Genomic DNA, 20,378 nt, shown 5'->3' on the forward strand with positions numbered 1-20,378 from the left:
TCATACCCACAAGATGTTTTCAAGGAAACAAAACGTCTAAGAGCAAAACAGTCTCAAAAACTATGTTATCTTTAGGTACTGAAATCCATAAGTTTTGGGTTGTTTTTTGCCAGTCAGGTTCCCAATACACAGGAGTTTCTTGTCTGGTCACGCAAGATCTATCACCAACTTGAGAGACTCAATCAGCTTGATATCCTTTGAATCACAGAAGTTTAGAAAATGTATTCAACATTTATCTAAGCAGCCTTAAAAGACCTTGAGAATGAATACACTGGGAGTCTGAACGGTCTTTTAAACGTGTAAAGAAAGACACAGGAGAAAAAGCGAGAACTGTCTATACGCTTATACGATTTGCAAGGGAAGGTACAAGGTCTTGTTTTGTGCACCACTATAAAGCGCTACCTTTGGTGGGACAAAAAACAGAGTGGAAAGAAGAACTGGTGTAAGGGGTGTTACAATAATGGCTGCTTCTACCCATAGATTCCAGAGGCACCTCCTCATGATGTAGTCCAGTCACATTTTCAAGGAAAGACAAAAAATAACCACCTCCCTTTTTAATATAGCTACACTTTTTTTTTTTTTTTTTTTTTTTTTTTTTTCAGAATGATCCTCAGGAGCATTTCTGCTCATTCTTTGCAGCTTGCCTGCAACTTGCAGCATCTCCTAACATGGCAGGTGCTTTTAAAAATCCACCAATGAGTCATCCCAGGTCTCTGAAAGATGAAACTGCCTCTGGATTGTAAAAATCTGATGAATGGTTATGTTAGCAAACAACACATAACTGCAGCAATCATTGGGGAGCACAGAGGAGTGGTGCCAGTGGGCACTGGAGAACCAGTGACTTCGCCGCCAGTCACTTCAAAATCCAAAGCCGCTGGGACTGACCCATATGTTGAATCTAGCATTAAATAGCAAAGCAGCACAGACAGAGCAGAGATCTGCTTATACATTTGTGGCAAACCAGGGACAGAAGGGATTTGTGCTTGTGTCTGTGCGGTAGGGGGAGGTGAAGGGGGAAGAAAGACCAGCAGGACTTCTAAGCTGCACATGATGTTGTCTGTTATCAGCACGTGGTACGAGCCGGGCAAAAAGCCTCACATTGATCTTCAGAGTGCTTCCTCCTAACTATGAGCAAGGTTTTACTCTCACCTGCGTTGAACTTGGGACATTCAACTTTGGCCTGATTTCCCGCCCCTTCTTCTGCACGTGTGTGCGTGTGCGCACATATATATACGTATGTATACTTATATTTACCTTACAGAATTGCCTGTGCCTGCAGTTAACATGCAGTACTTCAGGGAAAAATACCTTACACCCTTCTGCTTCTTTGCTCATTTAACCATAAAAAATGTTCAAGCTAAGGAGATTCCTGAGATCTGCTTTCTCTCACTCAGATAGAGGCCTCAAATATCAAAGGAAAGCAACACCATGTTATTATCACAAGTACATTAACACAGTCTCTGAAACACAACTTTTATGCCTTCTATTTTGTTTTAATGCACAATACTGTTTTCTTTTATGCTCCGTTTAAAAACATGTGCTGTACAGACTTAGTTATTGTGATTTGGGGTTTGGATAGAACTGTTAAAATAAATCTTTAGGCGCAGCAGATTTAAAAAGGCAAATGAGCCACTCAAATGTTTTTTCTTAAGGCCAGAGTACAGCAGTGCCATATTAGATACCACTTTGATATAGATGAGCTTTATCAGCAATAACAGACTTCGTGGGAAACAAGCGTTCTCTGTTCAGGATACGTCAAAGAGGTCTTTGGGGATGTGCTATCAAAAGTCAAACATCAGGCTGATACAATGCGACTTTTTTGACCACATTTTCAGTCTTATGTTGAATTCCTCCAGAAAGAGAGTTTTAATTCATTTAACCTGGAGGATAATGTGTGTAACTGGAAAAGGATTTGATTTTTATCTAATTTGTGTATTTTTCTTAGTGCTGAAAACCAAGTCCTTATGTGCTTAAAGATGACATGCATCTCATTTTAAATTTACATTTACAAATATGATTTAATGCTAATATTCAGGTAATTTCCAGATTCCTGGGTTATGCTAGAGCAACACTTTTATTTAAAACATAACAACATAATTGGATGCTACAAGTGATTATTACTGAGATGCCATTTGTGTATATCAACAAAGATTGCCATGGAATTATTATCTGTCAGGGTTCAAGCAACTTGTCAGAAACATCTTCTGCTTTTTATTTTAAGAGTAAATCTAAATTAATCCCACCTAACTCTAACCCCTTAATTGAGGTGCCTAAGGCAGAAGAGTAATTTTTCCAGATCGCTGTCTGACCAGCAGAGAGGAAATAAGCACTTTCAGACTACCAGTCAGTCAACCTAAAATCGGAATCATATGGGAGGTGGCCCCTCTTCCTCCACTTTTTTATAAACTACAGTAACTACAGCTGGCATAAATGTCTTATTGAAAGACAGTTTTACATGGCTATATATTCTTTACAATATTTAAATTTAAAAAGAAAAAAACAGAACTAAGGAAGCTTTACAAAATAAAGAAGTTCAAGCTTATTTAAAACAGAATTTTGGCTCCTACAAGAAGACATTTCAGAAAATGACCAAAATAAAACCAGAGTGTGCTCACTCCTTCCTTAGATGGGCTTTGATACTCCCCAACAGAAAGCAAAGGGAGAAAGAACTAAGCAAACCCATATGCAAAGAGGGCACGCCACTTGCTGAAGGTGCTTCCAGACAGAGACTGAGCCAGTGGAAGGATGGCTGCACCTATAACAGCCAGAATTCCATACCATCAGCTGTTACTTACCTGACAGCAAATATCCTTTCCTGGCCAGGCATGTAAGCAGAAAAGGCAATGGGCTTCTGCAAAGCAGCAAAGGCCCACCTGCCCAGCGTGGCACTGATGAGATCAGATTTGCCAAAGCACTGAAAAGTATGACACCTATTTTTTCTAGAAATAGTTTTAACAGGATATAGAAACCTTATGATAAACCTCAGGTATCAACAGCCGCTCCTATCAAATGTTAATTTTTTTAAAAGACCACAAATATCTGGAGACAAAAGCCAGCAGAATGTTGTTTAGGACTTACTACTGATCATCTATTACATTAATAGGCTCATCAGAAAGTTGCTCCAGATTTTTTTTTTTTTTTCAAATTGAAAACTACTTTTGTAGCTATTATGAGACTTAATAAATATCTTTCATCTTTGCCTATTTATAAAATGTTTAGGTTATCCATGTTTTCACGAGCCCTCAAGTGAAGTTCTGGACCAGCATACACATGTACTTTAGTCATCTCCACCAAAACACTGTCTTACTACCAGCTTCATAAATTATCTTTCTTCATCATAATTTACTTCGAGAAGTTAGACTACCCTGTCAGACTCAGAATAAATCTCCATAGAGAAAGAATTTCTGCATACAGACAGCCACAATGGCATTGAACCACGATTACTGCTTACATACTTCTTGTACTGGCCTTTTACTCATTTTTAATCACGGTGTCTCCTTAGGCTTGACAAAGAACACCATGTGACTAAAACAGGGAGAGCCATAACCCTGATTTGGCATTAAGGAACCAATATTATCAGCCCTTGGTTTTTTAGACTGTAAATATTTCTTTAATTCTTGGTAACAAAGAGCTCAAGACATCCTGTCTACACTCGAACATCCAACAAGGTCTTGGCCAGGAGAACGTCACAGGCCTTGCAGGAAGAGAAAGATATGTGGAGCCATGCGTCACTGGCATTCTGCTGGCTTTTTAATCCTTACCATCATCAACGTTCTTACTCATCAACGTTCCTCAGCAAGCTCATACAAGCTGACCGAAGGCAGTGACTTCTGAGTCCCAGTGGGAGACTCCTGCAGAGCATACACTGGGGGAGCTGAGGAGGCTGGCCATCACACCCCAGGTAGGCCTAAGACCTGGTGACCAAACAAGGTGCTGCAGTTCTGCTTCTAGCCATCCAGAGATCACACCAAGAAAAAAAGTCTTCATGTTTGTAGTAAAATAACAAGTCTAAAGCCATGCTGAGGAAGTGCAAAGACTAGCAAATACAGAGGTCTGTCATCACTGGACTTTACATCTCATCACCTTTGCTGGAACCAAAAATCTAAAAAAGTAATCAATATATATTATGGGTACTTACAGCACAATTTGCTCCAAGAACCAAGTGAGGTTTCTCAGTGACAGTATGATATAGAGATTAGACCAACGATGGGCTTAGTGTGTGGCTCTCACCTGTGGCACCATCGTACCGAGACACAGTCTTTGCCTCAGAGAGGACTAGTACTTGTGTTAAGAAAGCAGCAAATGCCAGCAGCCAATACCTCCTGTTGCTCCCATATGCTGGCATGTGTCTAGAGCCACAAGCTGCCCCTGCTTTTTCTCTGTGGCCTACAGGGAAAGGAAAAAGGGCTGAAAAAAAGGATATGATCCAAAACAAGAATTCTATCCCCTCCTGGATGATTCCTTCCATCCAATGTATCACAACTGTAAGCAGACTGTAAACAATTAAGGCCAGGAAAAGGTGAGTTATGATCACAACTGTCAGAAACCATTCATTCCGAGGGCATACATTTCATTCTCGAGTATAAAGTAACACTATTTCCCGGCACCAAAACAGGGTGTTCACCTGTAGTTACATGCTAACCAGGAGACATGTTTTCATGTTATTTACCAGGATGGGTATTTTCCTACATGACTCTCAGAGCATTGCTTGGGTTGATATTCATCCCTTTTTAACTGCAATTAAGGATCCAGTTGCCCTGGACTTCCGTCATGGCAAAAGGAAAGACAGGGTACTCCCAGAGAAACACTCAGGCCAGCCAAAACTGAATAGATGAACTTGGCCTTCATCTCACTGCTACTTTGCTTCTCCCTCTGGATTACGTGATCTTTAACAAGAAATAAGCATGCCACCATGTTATCATTAACATTCACGAGGTATTTTGTCTACTGTGCTGTTAGGAAACAGATAAGTGCTTACACAAAAGATATTACGTATATTAGCTGACATCATCAGCATATTTTAAACAGTCTCCCCAAACTGAATTCAAATGACCAAACTACTAAAGACAAACATTTCCCAATAAAAAAATGTAATTCATACCCATTAAGCAGCTCTCACCACCAGCTATTTCAGGATATCCTGACATTAAATCAAATATTTAAGGAAGGGATTACATTTCTTTTTGAGTGATGCTGAATATATCTGGATATGTGCCCTCGCTGGAGGTTTATAATTAGGGTTAGCATTACACTGAGTAATTTTAAAAGCTTGAGAAATCACAAGATCCGTTGAGGTCATTTCTTTGACATCACATGTGGATCCAATACTGAACATTAGAATTCCACAGACCACGTGTTTGCTGATGTGCAAAAAGCCATTCATCCTGAAAGCAGCAGAGACATGAACTTACCCTATCAACTGCACTTCAACAAAAGCATGACTGACTCTCTTCCACTCCCGATAATTATGATCAGGAGAGGACACTATTAAAATCCATTTCCTCATAACCGCTGGCAACAGTATCCCCAATTGTTCCTAAATACACTTTTAAGTAAGGCAATGAGTGCATGAAAAGCAACAGATTTCTGTCAGGGTTGAGCTGTGGGGTACGTGGTGGGCTCGTGCAGCGCACTCGCACAGCTGCACTGGTGGCCACAGTGGAATCCAACTTGCCCAACTTTGGCTGTCTAGAAGTTATGTGTTTAGTCTAAGCTCATCGTCTGGGTTGTCTCTCTGCAGTCAGACAGGAGAGAAGTAACCTGAGAGAAAATTCATCCCATCTGGAGACAGATGTACCACACACCTGGGGTGAATTGCCCACCAGGGGCACCCCTCATTCCACCAACGACCGGGGGAGGCTTTCCTACTCCCTGTGAATCTGATGTTCGAACAACTAAAACCAGGCTAGATCAATCTTACTCCAAAACTTTAGCACAGGTAAAATTTTTACGGTCTGGCACACTTTTTGCTTGTAATTTTTCCACATGCCTGAGACAGGGCACACATGGCATTTTCTTTTAGGGGAAGAGGGGCAAATAGAAGAAAGAAACATTCTTATAAAGCTGTGTATTTGTTTTAAGCAAGATAATGGTCTTGAAAGGGCTTAAGAAGACAACAGTAGAAATAGAGTAGTATTGAGAATGTACTACAAGGACAGGTCCACAAAGCTGAGCTACAGTGCAGGCCATGAGCAAGAGCAAAATTCCCCGTTTTCTAAAAGTGTTGCCCAATACTTACAAACCAGACCTAGGAGCAAAATGTAAGTCCCGTATTTTCTCACAGTAAAAATTACCAATTTCATTCATGTTGAGGCCTATATTGAAAACGAGTTCTGGTAAATTTGTTACCTAAACACAAACACTGGGCAGTTTTCTACACCTAGAGCATCGATGAAAGGAAACTCAAGACTCAGCAACACAACATTCAGTAGCGCTATCCTGATCAAAAGAAGGAATTCCAGCTTCTTCTCAACTTGAAGTGATGACTTCAAGGAGATTGAGAGTCCAACAGTAGCCTACTGAATAAGGATCAAATTTTTACTTAGCAGACCCATCCTGCAAGGTGCTGAGTGACCCCCGGCCCCACAGAGATGTGGTGCTGCTCTTCAGGAACTGAGCCCATTGCAAGACCAGCCGGCTGGAATGGCTCACAGTATTTCCCAGAGTACAGGTTGCCCTGCAGGCAAAATTTTGCTAGTAGAGAATTGCTCAGCAACGGTCTTTAAGAACAATGAAGAAACCCAAATAGGGAATATGTAATTAAAGTGCTTTATGTGTAGGCTGCTGCTTAAGGTTCTTAAAATAGATTCCAAATAATGGAGCAACATGTCTGTCTAATAGGCATGCTTTTCTAGTTACGAAGAACTGGCATTATCAATTAAACAAAACATTTAAATAATGATATACTCAGTCTCTGATTCCAGTATCTTTACACTGACAGATCAATAAATGCTTTGGAAGAATATACCTTCTAAAAACCATGAGATAGCTATATATTTATGTAGTTATATTGAAAATAGATGTATGCATGGTTTTTTCCTTCACCACTTAGAGTAACAGACTATAAAAGTACCCACAGCAATACAATGCAAGCAGTTATACAAGGGGCGATTTATAGCCCTGTTTTAATGACTGTATTTGCCAAAGGCAAAAATCTGCTTACTGTTATTTCTAGCAATAGTATACTTTACTAAACAGCCAGTCTTGTGTAAAAAAAAAAAAAAAAAAAAAAAAAAAAAAAACAGCAAAAAACCAAGCCAACATAAAACATACACTAACCTTTTATGTTCCTGCTAAGTGGTTTGTGAAATCTGGTTTTGTGATTACATTTGAGAAGTTTTGTGCAGTCACTATTAGCCACGTATCCTGTGCGGGGACAGGAGTGACCTCTAAAGTATCCACAACAGGCTTGAAATGCTACACTGTGAATCATGTTTCCAAGCATCACAGAAGCCCATACATCATAAATAAACAGACAAATAAATAAAATCAAGTGAACAAACAAGACTTTGCTTTCTTTGTTGAGAACGTTTGAAGCTGCCCAGAGTTGACAATAAAAATAGCTGAAATATTCATATCCTTACAGCAGTATGTCTTTAACAAAACTGCACCTCTAACCTCTAAATATTCATAGAAATAACAGTCTAATAATGTAATAAAACAGTTGCATGCTAGGATACCAAGAACCATGCTTTGGAAAAAAAAAATATAACTCACAAAGTTTTCAACAGGTGTCATAAACTAGAGCCTGGATCCTGCAGTTAAACTAATCAATGTAATACTCAGTGCATACACAATACACTACTATTTCTGATGGCTTTTACGTGAAAACAACAGGCACTATTCATATAGAATCACAAGCCACTGCTACAACACAAAGTATTACATTTTCAAACTGTCAATCACCTATACAAAGAGTGATGGACACGCTGGATCATGTCCAGAGGACAGCCACGAGGATGATCTGAGGGCTGGAGCACCTCTCCTATGAGGAGAGGCTGAAAGAGTTGGGGCTGTTCAGCCTGGAGAAGAGAAGGCTCCAGGGAGATCTTATTGCAGCCTTCCAGTACCTAAAGGGGGCCTACAGGAGAGCTGGGGAAGGACTTTTTACTAGGGCATGTAGCAATAGGACGGGGGGGGGAGGGGGGAGGCTTTAAACTGGAAGAGGGCAGGTTTAAATTAAACATTAGGAAGAAGTTTTTCACTTTGAGGGTGGTAAGGCACTGGAACAGGTTGCCCAGAGAGGTTGTTGAGGCCCCATCCCTGGAGGTGTTCAAGGCCAGGCTGGATAGGGCTTTGAGCAATGTGGTCTAGTGGGAGGTGTCCCTGTCTATGGCAGGGGGGGCGGAACTCGATGATCTTCAAGGTCCTTTCCAACCTAAACCATTCTATGATTCTGTGTTGGAAAATTTCAACCAAAGTTTTGTGCTCAAACTCAGCTTTCAATAGTTACTCTTCTGCTTTACTTTTCTGAAGAGTTTCACTTCTCATACTAAAAAAAAACCCACCAAACAGAATTACAGCCAGTTGTCCCTTATAACGATGCACCTTGAACCAGAAACTCTTAATGCCTTCACAATGTCTCCTAACTCAGAGCATCACTACGTCTGAATGACTTTGAGTACTGTTTTCACCAATCAGTGGCATTTTCACACTCAACAACAGCTCTTCTCTTTTAAAAAAAAAAAACAACCAACCAACCAAAAAAAAAAAAAACCCAGAAAAAAACATCCCCCCCATCTCCCAAAAAAACCCAAACCAAAAAACAACTTTGCAATGATTGTGCTGGTCACTACATGGCTGTTTTCTAGAGGCGTGGTTTCTGGTCACAAAGCCAAGAGGTCACTTTTGCCCATAACCGTAAGGCTAATCTATGGTATCTGTTGCAATCCTAGCTACTGCCCTTCGGACACATGGGTGCCCAGGTGACAGCACATGCTGGTGCTCACTGGTCAAGCTGGGGAAAGCTTGCCTCTGTGGCATCAACCCTGTTAGGGGCACCAGCCTTCACATCAAAACTCTGCCCAGAAGTTACTTACTGCTGCTGTAAAACTGGTTTGTGTCCTTCACCCAATAACAAGCACAGGGGAGGCAAGAAGGCCAGGCTCCTAAAATCCTCTAGGACTTGGTGGCAGCTTTCTCTTTGGGAATTCCCCCTACACTCTCACAAGGCCAGGAAAAGGGCCAAAATACATTTGAAAATGGTTGTTCTGCTTCATTTCTGATGTGTGTCCATGTATGTTTTACCTGTAGTCAGTGTTGTTACAGAAAGGCATGCACTATCACAGCCAAGCACATTTCAAAATCATATAGAAATAAAAAGAAGATGCAGCTTCTCCCACTCCATAACCCTTTATCCACAGTTTAAAGTTCACATCCAGTAGAATAAAAATTAATCTCTGATTATGTCAGGACTGAAATGATAAATATCGCATTTCCTTAGCCTTGGAAGCATATCTTTTTGCTTTCTTGACATTTGTTTCTATGGTTAAAACAAACAACCAACAAAACCCCCAACCTTTTAGCCAAGTACCATAACAAAGAGAGAGAAAAGCAAAAGCGACAGCTGCTCTCAGTTGAATCCCAGTTCACCTAGCATTTGCACCTGAGAAGTCAGAATGCCTGCAACAACAAAAATAAAGCAACCTACTGTAGAGATTCTCTGAAAGGTGAACAGAAGCCTAAGCAAGATCTCTGATGAGGAACACGAGCCAATTCACAGTGCTCAGTTTCTGAGCTACCTTCATTTTTTTCCTGTCACAAAAAGGTGAAGCCTAAAAGTAGACCCTGCCACAGGAGTGGCAATAAGCCTTCTAATTAATCCCAGGTGCAGGCACTTCTGTAGGTGATAAATTTTTTCAGGTGCTGCTGAGTTGTAAGTGGAGTCACCTTGCCATCCTTTCCCACTGGAGCTGGCAAGCCTCAACAGCAGAAGCACCCGAAACTCCTTTGCCTATGAGGTCCAGTGAGTCATACGTGACCACAGATGTGTGAAAGTAATGGCATTCCTTCATTGAAGGTGGAGGGGAGAAGAGAAAGTATAAGTGCATTTCAGAGAAGACCTGTACTGAACAAGAGTAGAGAGCCGAACACCAAACAAACTGTATTTTGGGCGGGAGGCAAACAGAACAAAAAAAAAAAAAAACACAAACAACACACAATCATGCACAATGTATTTTAATATTTCTTAGTTTGCCACTTGATCTTCAAAGTCATCTTTTCTCAAAGACATTGATGCCTAAAATAAATAAATAAATAAATCCTGTATGCCTTTTTCAACAAAATTTCCAGACTGCTATTACCATTCCCTATGTGCAATTCAAAACAGAAGCAATCACCCCCAAAGTAAAAGAAATTCTTAGAGAAATAATTCAAAATCTGGTAGCCAGTGAGACCAAGATATCCCAAATGAACATGTTTTTTGACAAAGGCAGCAGTAGTCTTCCACAAATGCAGGTGAAATCCCCGGAGGTGTTCAAGGCCAGGCTGGACGTGGTCTAGTGGGAGGTATCCCTGCCTATGGCAGGGGGGTTGGAACTCGATGATCTTCAAAGTCATTTCCAACCTAAACCATTCTATGATTCTATGAAATCCAGCCTGTCTGATCACTGTTCCTACATATAGTGATAATTATCCAGAAAAACAAACAAAAATACCCACCACCACTATTATTATAGTTCAAGTTCTTTGTAATAACAGCAAATCAATTCCAGAAAATCTGGTACTGTGAACTGTCACGCAATTAACTTAAGTATAGTCAAAATACAGCAGACTGGTGAGCACTGAATAACATTCATTTATATATTTCAATGATGAATTATCTGTATAAGAGTTGACTCATTAAAACCTTGCAGTTGCCATTTAGGAAAGTGGTAAGACAAGCAGCACCCAGCCAACTTCCTTCATTTAGCCATTCCAAACTCATGTCTTGAAAATCTTTCTCTACGGACATCTTACCTGCCAACTACTAGCAATCACGATCCTTTAGGAACCAGATCATCAAAAGATGTTTTATTAATAGACAACAGATAGCCATGGAAAAGGTACCTCACTTTCAGGTATCACCTTCCTTGACTAAAACCAAATTTGAGATACACAGGTGAAAGTCTGAGATGGAGGTAGAAGCTTCCATAGAGCTAATCTACCAGAAAGCTAACTGCAAAGGATCTGACACAACGTCCTGTACGTCCATGGACATTTCTTTAACTGCATCAAACAAGCCCAGGGCACTGACAGAAATTTTGCAAAAAATCTTTTAGGCAACTGAGGTGCAGGACTTCAGCTCAATCAGCATTCAAATCCCCACTGAAAGCCCCCAAATGTCCGCTTAATGTTCTTATTTTTAGTATTCAAGTTTGAAATGTGTGTTCGTCAAGTAAGACTGAAATGTGAGGTAATATAATCTGCAATGATTAGCTGGTACAATCTCCAGAGAATGCCTGTTCTGACTGAAAGTTTACATAATTTCCACTAAAACTTTCCATACATCACCAGTTAAACTAGTTACATACTAGCCTGGACTACACCACCTGGGAGGTAAGCAGCATACCTTCCCCACTTTATTCTCATACTGCCATTAAATCACTTTACATATTAATTTCCACTTAATCTTTAGGATGAGCATGTGCATACTTTTGATTACACTGCTCCTAGGGGCAGCATAACCTTATCTTGCTCTAGACTACATTACTTTTCTTGTAACTAATGAGTCAACACCTGAACATTATAGTTAAATGCACAAAATCTCTAAAATTTGCTCACATCGAAGATGTGAAAGAAAGACGGGCCACTGTGTTCTGGGGATGGTTTACAAGCTTAAGATAGCTGGAGGCTACACTGATTTAGTGCAATTTTTCTCACAGTTTGCAATGATGAAGATGATGTTGACCACACCTGAACAAAAGCTAGGTGTCAGGAAAGAGAGCAAAAGCAGAAATAAAACTCAAGGAACATTATACACTCACATTAGCTGAAGCATGATGTTAATACAAGAACAAATGGGTATTAGCCTGGCTATGACTATGTTTAGACTACAAATTAGAAGAATTTCTGTAACTGGTAAATTAGTGAGGTTCTGGAATAATTTTCCACAGTGAATATACAGAGCAGTAAACGTAAGTATATTGAAGATGGAGTCAAAATAAATTTCGGATGGGATTATATAACGTGGCTGCTTGCCAAAAGAGAGGACTGTGCTCACTAACCCAGAAAATCAAGTCCCATCCTATATTCCCAAAGACAACCTAAAGGAACCAAGCAATGCCAACTCACGATTTTGTCATGAGCATGGAATTTTTCTTCTTTAATCCCTCATTACTGAGGCTGATGGGAGAATCTGTTTTAGATTTAAGAGTGAATAAATAAAGTGTTAGCCTGGGGTTCGAGGAGAAACACTTTTAAAATATGAACTCCGCAAACTCAAAAACCAGAAGGCAAATAAAAAGAACAAAACATCTGTTACTTCTTAAAATCTCATGGTTTCTAAGCCACTGGGGGCAGAGAGAGGCTGATTCATGATTTCTGAATGCTTAGGTTGACAATTCAATGAAGAAAAGTGTGAAGGAGTCCAAAACTTAGCACACAAAAGTGCTAGGATGCCTAAAAATGGAAGCGTGTAGATGCCTAATTTAAACATTCAACTTTCAAATGAAACTTCTTGAACTTCTTTGCTGCTGCTTTTGAGTAGCGAACAGCTATGATCTTTGACCACAGCCCTCTGGTTGCTCAAGAGCTCACTCTCAGCCTGTTGTCCTGGCCACAATGTTTTTTGTTTTTCAGCTGCTTTGAGGTCTTCTCCCTTGGTTTTGTCCTGATTCATTGCCAGCCACAGTTCCTCCTCCTCTAGAGTTGGTAGTTTCTTAGCAAAAGTCAATGGACCTATTAAGAAAAACCATGTGAAATTATGCTGATATATGAGGCAAACCATAGACTCAATCCTGTTACTAATGGACTTGTAAAAGCCCAGCTAATTTTAAAAAATCCAGCACTTTTCAGGTTTAGGATAGCTTCTTCATATCAGTTTTTAAAAGACGACTTAGCTCTGAAATGCTTACTCACATCGTTTTTGCATATCTGCACTCAAATGATGCAAATGTACCACAGTAATATTGAAAATAATTACGTTACAATTTTAAAATTAATTTCTATTATTCCCAGCAGACTCCTGAGAGCTATTTATTTAACCTTCAAGGCAGCATCAAACACAAGTATATGGTAGAGGTAACGAGATGATTGAGAGTTCTCATTTGTTTTTCAAGACGTGGGCAGACACACGTTTCAAGCACAAATGGTGGGTCACTGAAGAACTCCTTCCCCCCTGTACTGCCTGCTGTACTTCAACAGCTCCTGTGGCTCTCTGGTCTCATCCCTTCACATTTCTCTGATATTTTTCCAGCTTTGACTGCTCTGTCTCTTTATACCTTCTGCCATCTTTGGCATGACACATAAGAGAAGCAGGATCTCTTCAGAGGGTACAACATCAGGACACAGTAAGACCTTAACACCACCTTGACAGCCTGAAAAAAGTGCAGGTACAAGGGAAAAATAAAATAAAATAAAAACCAGCCGTGCACTCTGCTACACTAAGAGCAGCAAGCCCTGCATTATTTACAGAGTGAAAGTGCTTCAACAGTTGATTAGATTCTTGATGGGAAGATCAAACCTCCAAACCCCTCTCTCTTGTGACAAAGAAATTGCATTTTGGTTTGAATTGCATGCGCTAGAGGTGCCATACTGTAGGCTTTGCACTCAAATTATATTTGATGAGTTTGAAGCCACTTTGGACTCATATTACAGTGGGTAAGGAGCATCCCATTACTGTCCAAAGAGAATGTTTGTCTAAATAAAAAGAGCCCATCAGGTACTGACACCAAGCATGGGAACACGTGCATATACACTCAAAAAAAAAAAACCCAAAATGGGGAAGATCTTTCAGGCAGCTTTGATAAACAGGCGGCATTAGAAAAATCCTTTTAAAAATGGGCTACGTGAAAGATTAACACTTCAGTGTGTTAGTAGTAAAAGAATAAGCTCTTGGTTTACACTCATTTTCTTTTTTAAAGCTGCCAAGTCATATCCAAACTCTTCCACCTTTTCCACCTTTACCTGACCTTATGTTAATGGACAATATGAGTCAGGAGGCAACAAATATCAACCTCTAAACCCCTTCACAAATACATTCCACCGAGGCACAGACCTGCCATCCCAACACCAAGTACACTTCATATCAAATTCAAGGTTAGAAAGAAAGTACATCCATGACCTCTGGAGCAGGGAGGTAAGCTCATGACTGCAACTGAAGCATTTTCATCAGCGAGGTCCAAAGCCAAGGCCCCTCAGCCTGCTCTCCTTGAGGCCACAAAAACACAGATGAGCATCTAAAGCTCTCTTGGCTCTTTCTGCTGACTGGGTTCAGAGTCCCCCACTCAGCACAAAGTATGACACCTAACTAAAGCACTCTGCTCTTGCTGGTCAACATTCACATGGCTGACTCTGAGTGTTCATCTCTCTCCAGGTACCTAATGCTCAGCAGAGCAAAGCCAAAGTTTCTCAATGAATTTGTAATGCAAGGTTTTTACCTAAAGAACCAGTAATGATCAGTGTTACACCCCTGAATAGAAAGACTTCTAGATTTATTTTCACCTTTCAGCTCCCCTCTGTATTTTAGAAAACAAGACTATTTTTAAAATTCTTCTTAGTTGCTATTTGCTGCTTGCTGCTTGTACGTTAGGTGGCCATTAGGATACAGTCTGAGCCATCCCCTTCCCTCAAGCACTGTTGCTGCTACAGCAGAATTGTTACTTTGGACCTTGGAAGCAGTTGCTGACCTTTAATTCGCATGAAAAGGTTAAATACTTTAGTGGTAACAAAACAACTGTTCTATGAGTGATAGTTTTATATTATTCCAAGGGCGATGATTTTGTTTATAATTACTCAGAAATAACTTTTTCATAACATAAACTCTCTTACTTGAGCACATCTCTACAGCTGCATTAGCCTGTTGTGCCTGCAGTCCAGAAGATGAGAATTCAAATCCCTCTCCACATTTTTTTAAACACTGTTTCTGAATGCACAGTTGGAAGAAAATTACACCAGCAGAACCCTGTCTGTCCTCCTTCCGATCTGAAAACCAAACTACAATACAGCTAGCAGAAGAAAAACCTAACATCTTGAAGAAGTCCTTAATCTATAATTAATGTCAACAACCTTTAAAGTCTGTAATTCTTGCATCTCACATTCATTTTTTAAAGGTACAGTAGTTCTGAGTTATGCTGGGTATGGAGACAGGTTAAAAATTAATGATTTAACAGACAGCGATATAAATAGTGTTGTTTTTCATAAGGTAGGAACTCAGTTTTTCTTTAAAATTCAGAAAAAAAATTGTTAAGCACCACTTGTTACAATCTCTAACCTTTTAATTTTACTTTGCCTGCTTATCTATTATCATAATAGCTTGCATGCTAGTGTCCCTCAATCCACCATAGCTATTGGATGATATTGTGAATTAATTTTTCTCCATCAAACCTAATACCCAGCAACGCATTGATGTGCTGAAAATTTTTAAGTCATGCCCACTCACTTTAAAAAGATGTAGTCACATTTTAAAAGCAACCAGTTAAGTGCATTTCAAGAAATATTCAACTCACTACTAGCCACTCTTTCTGCGGCTAGTCCCCACAGCTCATGAAACTGTTGCTTTGGTAATGAAACCATCATTCTTTCTCCACCTCAATGTCCTTCTCTTGAATTCCATTCTCTTGGAATTATGTTCTATACATAAAATTTCTGCAAGCAGCCCAATCCAAAAGTTCTTCCATAAAATAATCTTTTTGTCCCCATTTGAATCTGTCTACTTCTAATGAAAGCACTCAGATTTATTCCCAGTGCTTGCAGGAAGTCCCTACAAGATTGTCCTATTACTGGGCACAGGACTCCCTTGCCATCAGTTAAGAGAGGGCGTACACTTCAGCTCTGCTACGGAGAGGGATACTCAAATCCCATTAAAATACAGCTTCCTCGCTGGGGTAAGACACACAAAAGGAAAGCACTATATTCCAGTAGAAGAAGAGGTGTCAACATTGTTGTAGCATTTGTTGTTGAACCACCAGTACTGGAAACATCAACTGGATATGGCCAGCAGCAGGAAGATTTTTTTAGTCTTTACAATACTCCATCAACAAAAATTTGAAGATGGCAACTCTAGATAGCCACTACCACTGAAGGAGATTGGAGACAGGTGAAAAGAGTCAGGTATTAGCATTTCAATTTGGATTTGTTTTGGATGCAATGATGCTTGCAAGCAAAGGCACAATTGGCAGGTATACAAGCCATAAAGCCTCCAAATGCTCCTACATTTATTTTGATAACTTACTTTAAGTAGACAGCACGTGAAAAACATGCTACATGACACAGAAGTAGGTGGTGCCATCTACGGTTGGGTCTGTCAGGCACTTTCCATTAGTAAACACTTTTAAAATTTTGCTAGGTTATGTTGCACACTAAGCAGATTTTCGTAGGACAGTTTCAAACACAGCATTTTAGGCAAACTACTGGAAATGAGAAAAGTGAAACATCCACCATTTCCTCGTCTTAACCAGCCTTGCAAGTATTTCTTTGCAAAGTTTCAGTTGGTATCACGCTTCTGAGAAGGGGCTTACAAACTGAACAAGGAATAGCCCAAGGTCAGAACCATTCCAGGAAGAAGTATACTGTTTTGAGAAACTGTAATTTATGGCATAATACATCTGTATCAGAACCTGGAATAAGGCTGCAGCCTTAATCCGACAATGTGCTTATGTTTGAAGGCTCAATTTAACAATGGGAACATTCTTTCAGACATTTTTATTCAACTATTTCAGATTTATTTGAAAAAAAATCCAAAACAACAAAAACAATTTGTGAAAGCTCCATCCCACTGAACCAAAATGCTTCACAACAAAAGAAATCAATACAAACACACATCCACCCCTCCCACCAGAAAACATCCAAAAGATTAACGGAGAGCTGAATACACTGAACAGAGTGCAAATTATTATCATATGACTTTTGACTCCAACATTGTCTTCTGGAAGGACTTAATGATTTCAGCTTCTTATAGTATGAAACTAATGTAAGATTTAGCTTTATGACTGTGGAATCTACAGCAGCATCAGATGTTTTGGCAGTAGAAAGGAGCACATACTGAAATTATTTTGAAGCTGTCATTTGCATATACCCAGACAAGCATGCAAAATCAAACTGAGATATTGTTCAAAATCCCCTAGGAGATCCCCACATTTCAAGCTTGCTCTCTCCCCGCAACTACACTGCTGCATCCCATTAAAAGTCATCTCAATCACAGAGAAGCTTGCATTAGAAATTCCCAACAGGGACCGCAGTTTGTTGGTGCATCATCTCTTGAATAGCCAGGAGAGCTGTACCAAGATGCTGGACACCCGAACGTCCCTGCACTTGCAGCAACGGAAGGTCTTTGTGTGTGACAGTCAGCCTGAAATCACCCCTAACACCAGAAAAGGGTGAGAGTTGAAAACTTCCTTGCACAATCTGAACACACGGGGAGTGTAGTGTCAGTAATCTCTTTAGCAATATGCAAACAAGAGACCAAAATTAACTTTAGGTGTACTGCAGATGAGAGCCAGGACGTTTTCCCTTTGTCTGTATCCCCCAGCTCTGAAAGCGCAAGCCCTGCCAGCCCCTAGGCTAGCCCGTAGTCCTGAGCTTTGCCTACCCAGGGAAAAGCACATTTCATAAAGTGAGCCTTCCTAGGGGTTCACCTGCATTCAAATCTTCTCAAATCTTCTGTTCCTCCAAAGAAAAGCAAGAATATTAATTAAAATGTTCTTTTCCTTATAGATTACATCCTGCCCTCAATGAACTTGTAGAAATGTAAATGCTCTTTGGGTAGGATTAAACTGTCTAGTCTTTTCTTCAGAGGTAAACTGAACAAGATAATGTCTGCCTGCTGCTTAACCAAGAAAAAACAATCTGTCAGGAGGGAAATGCTCCTTTCCCTTTGGCAAGATGATGTTCAAATCTGAAGGTGAAGCCTTTTGCTGTGCTGAAATAGATCTCAAGCATTGGCACCTGACAACCGCACTCTGTCAAAGCAAACGAAGAGCATTACTGCCTGCAAAGTTCATTGCCAGCTCTTCTTTGAGAGTGAGGGATGATCATAACTTTGCAATAAAAACAAAAGTAAGAAAACCGCGCTCCCCAGCACTGGCTTCTGGGGAAAATCACAGCACGTACAACCTGGCAGAACCAAAGCCAGGCAAAAAGCCTGCACCTGGGTCAGGGCAACCCCTGGTGTCAATACAGGCTGGGGATGAAGGGATTGAGAGCAGCCCTGCCAGGAAGGACTTGGGGGTACCAGAGGATGAAAAGCTTGATATGAACCCAGAAGGCCAACTGTATCCTGGGCTGCATCAAAAGTAGCGTGGCCAGCAGGTCGAGTAAGGTGATTCTGCCCCTCTACTCTGCTCTTGTGAGACCCCACCTGGAGCACTGCGTCCAGGTCTGGAGCTCTCAGCACAGGAAAAACAGACCTCTTGGACCGAGTTCAGAGGAAGGCCACAAAGATGATCAGAGGGCTGGAGCACCTCTCCTATGAGAACAGGCTGAGAGAGTTGGAGTTGTTCAGCCTGGAGAAGAGAAGGCTTCAGGAAGACCTTATTGCAGACTTCCAGTACTTAGAGGGGGCCTACAGGAAAGATGGGGACAAGCTTTTTAGCAGGGCCTGTTATGATAGGACAAGGGGTAATGGCTTTAAACTGGAAGAGGGAAGATTTAGACTAGATATAAGGAAAAAATTTTTTACAAGGAGGGTGGTGAAACACTGGAACAGGTTGCTCAGAGAGGTGGTAGATGCCCCATCCCTGGAAACATTTACGGTCAAGTTGGCTGGGGCTCTGAGCAACCTGATCTAGTTGAAGATGTCCCTGCTTATTGCAGGGGGGTTGGACTAGATGACCTTTAAAGGTCCCTTCCCTTCCAACCCAAACTATTCCATGATTCTATTCTATGATTCTATTCTATGGTTCTAATGATTCTTTTCTATGATCCCAAGGGTCTCTTCCAACCTAGACAATTCTATGGTTCTATGATTCTAAAAAAGGCAATGCTTCCAAAACGGGCCTTGAGGTTTGCTCTGTTCTTACACTTGTGCTGGTGGCAGCACCTCTGAGGAACACCTGGATTCGTGGCCACTATCAGCATCGAGCTTCTGCTCCAGGTCGCCTGCATGCACAGTGCCAATTCCTGGTGCACCCAAGTGGGTTTGCTGGACGTAGGTGCTGCTTGTAACAAGCAAGCTTTCTTGAAATGAGTTGGCCCTTTTAAACACGTTATACTGATTTCTTCCTGATGAACCTTCCACCTTGTGGTGGGGTGACCCCAGCTGGTAGGTAAATCTTCACCCAATCACTTGCACCTGAAGACAAGAAGAGATTTCTTCTTTTCCTTCTTAGACTGGTACTTGGAGATACAGATATCTAATAGTGACATGCAGAAATATACAACTGGTTTATGTATAAAACTCCACCTGCCTTTTGGAGAAAAGAACAATTTCCAGAAATCTGTTGTGAGAAACACTCACTCACGGCTAAAAATGTAGAGAGGACAAAGTCTTTGATGCAAAGATAAAAATTTATTCAAGATCAAAATAAACGAGTCAGCTGAGTCGGGTGCATCTCAAAAAGAGCACACTTGGTTACGAAACTTCAGGTATTTATGCCCTCCCCCGATTGCCCAGGATCTGTCCCCTTTTCCCATTGGTTTGGTACTTTAGGGAGCACATTCTTTCATGACCGGTTAGCCTATCACAAACTCAATTCACATTTTTCTCCTTTTAAGGTGTTGTTACACAGCCCTGCTCGTGTCGTCGACATACAAAATGGCTGAAGCAAAACAATCCCTGAGTTCATCTCTCACTCTGTAGTATCTTTTATTTGTTGGAAACACACATCCATAGTTCTCTTACATTAAAACTTTTAAGCATAAGCAAGATACAGGCCTATTAAGTCTCACATTCATAGCATGAAACTTGCAGTTGGCCTCCCGCAGCCCTCCAAGCCATACTTTTTACACACTGGCAAAACTATTCTTTCCCTTCTGCTACATGTGGCAGTCATTTGGGCTGTGGCTCCTTGACAAGGCCTTCACTGGAAGAGATACTTTCTGAACAGCATATTCTCTGTTGCCATGTAGACCTTTTCTTCTGTGATCCTACCATGCCGAACGCCTTCCCCATCTTACTGTATGACTCTCTGACCTCTGACCTGTTTTCTCCCAAACTGAATTTTAGCCAAGTTCATCAGTCTGAAGAGACACTCCTGTGAAGCCCAGAAAACTTATACTTCAGCTGTTTGACACACTGCTTCCAA

The 20,378-nt window shown here is 40.7% G+C and overlaps 1 protein-coding gene across 5 annotated transcripts in view; it reads right to left on the minus strand.

Annotated features, from left to right (window-relative positions):
* FARP1 (FERM, ARH/RhoGEF and pleckstrin domain protein 1) overlaps positions 1-20,378 on the minus strand; it is a gene marked incomplete at its 5' end in the record, with an annotated part of 172,875 nt that overhangs the window by 81,010 nt on the left and 71,487 nt on the right. The window lies entirely within an intron of this gene.

Source organism: Vanellus vanellus, assembly GCF_965231255.1.
Source record: "Vanellus vanellus genome assembly, chromosome: 1".
Classification (NCBI taxonomy): Eukaryota; Metazoa; Chordata; class Aves; order Charadriiformes; family Charadriidae; genus Vanellus; species Vanellus vanellus.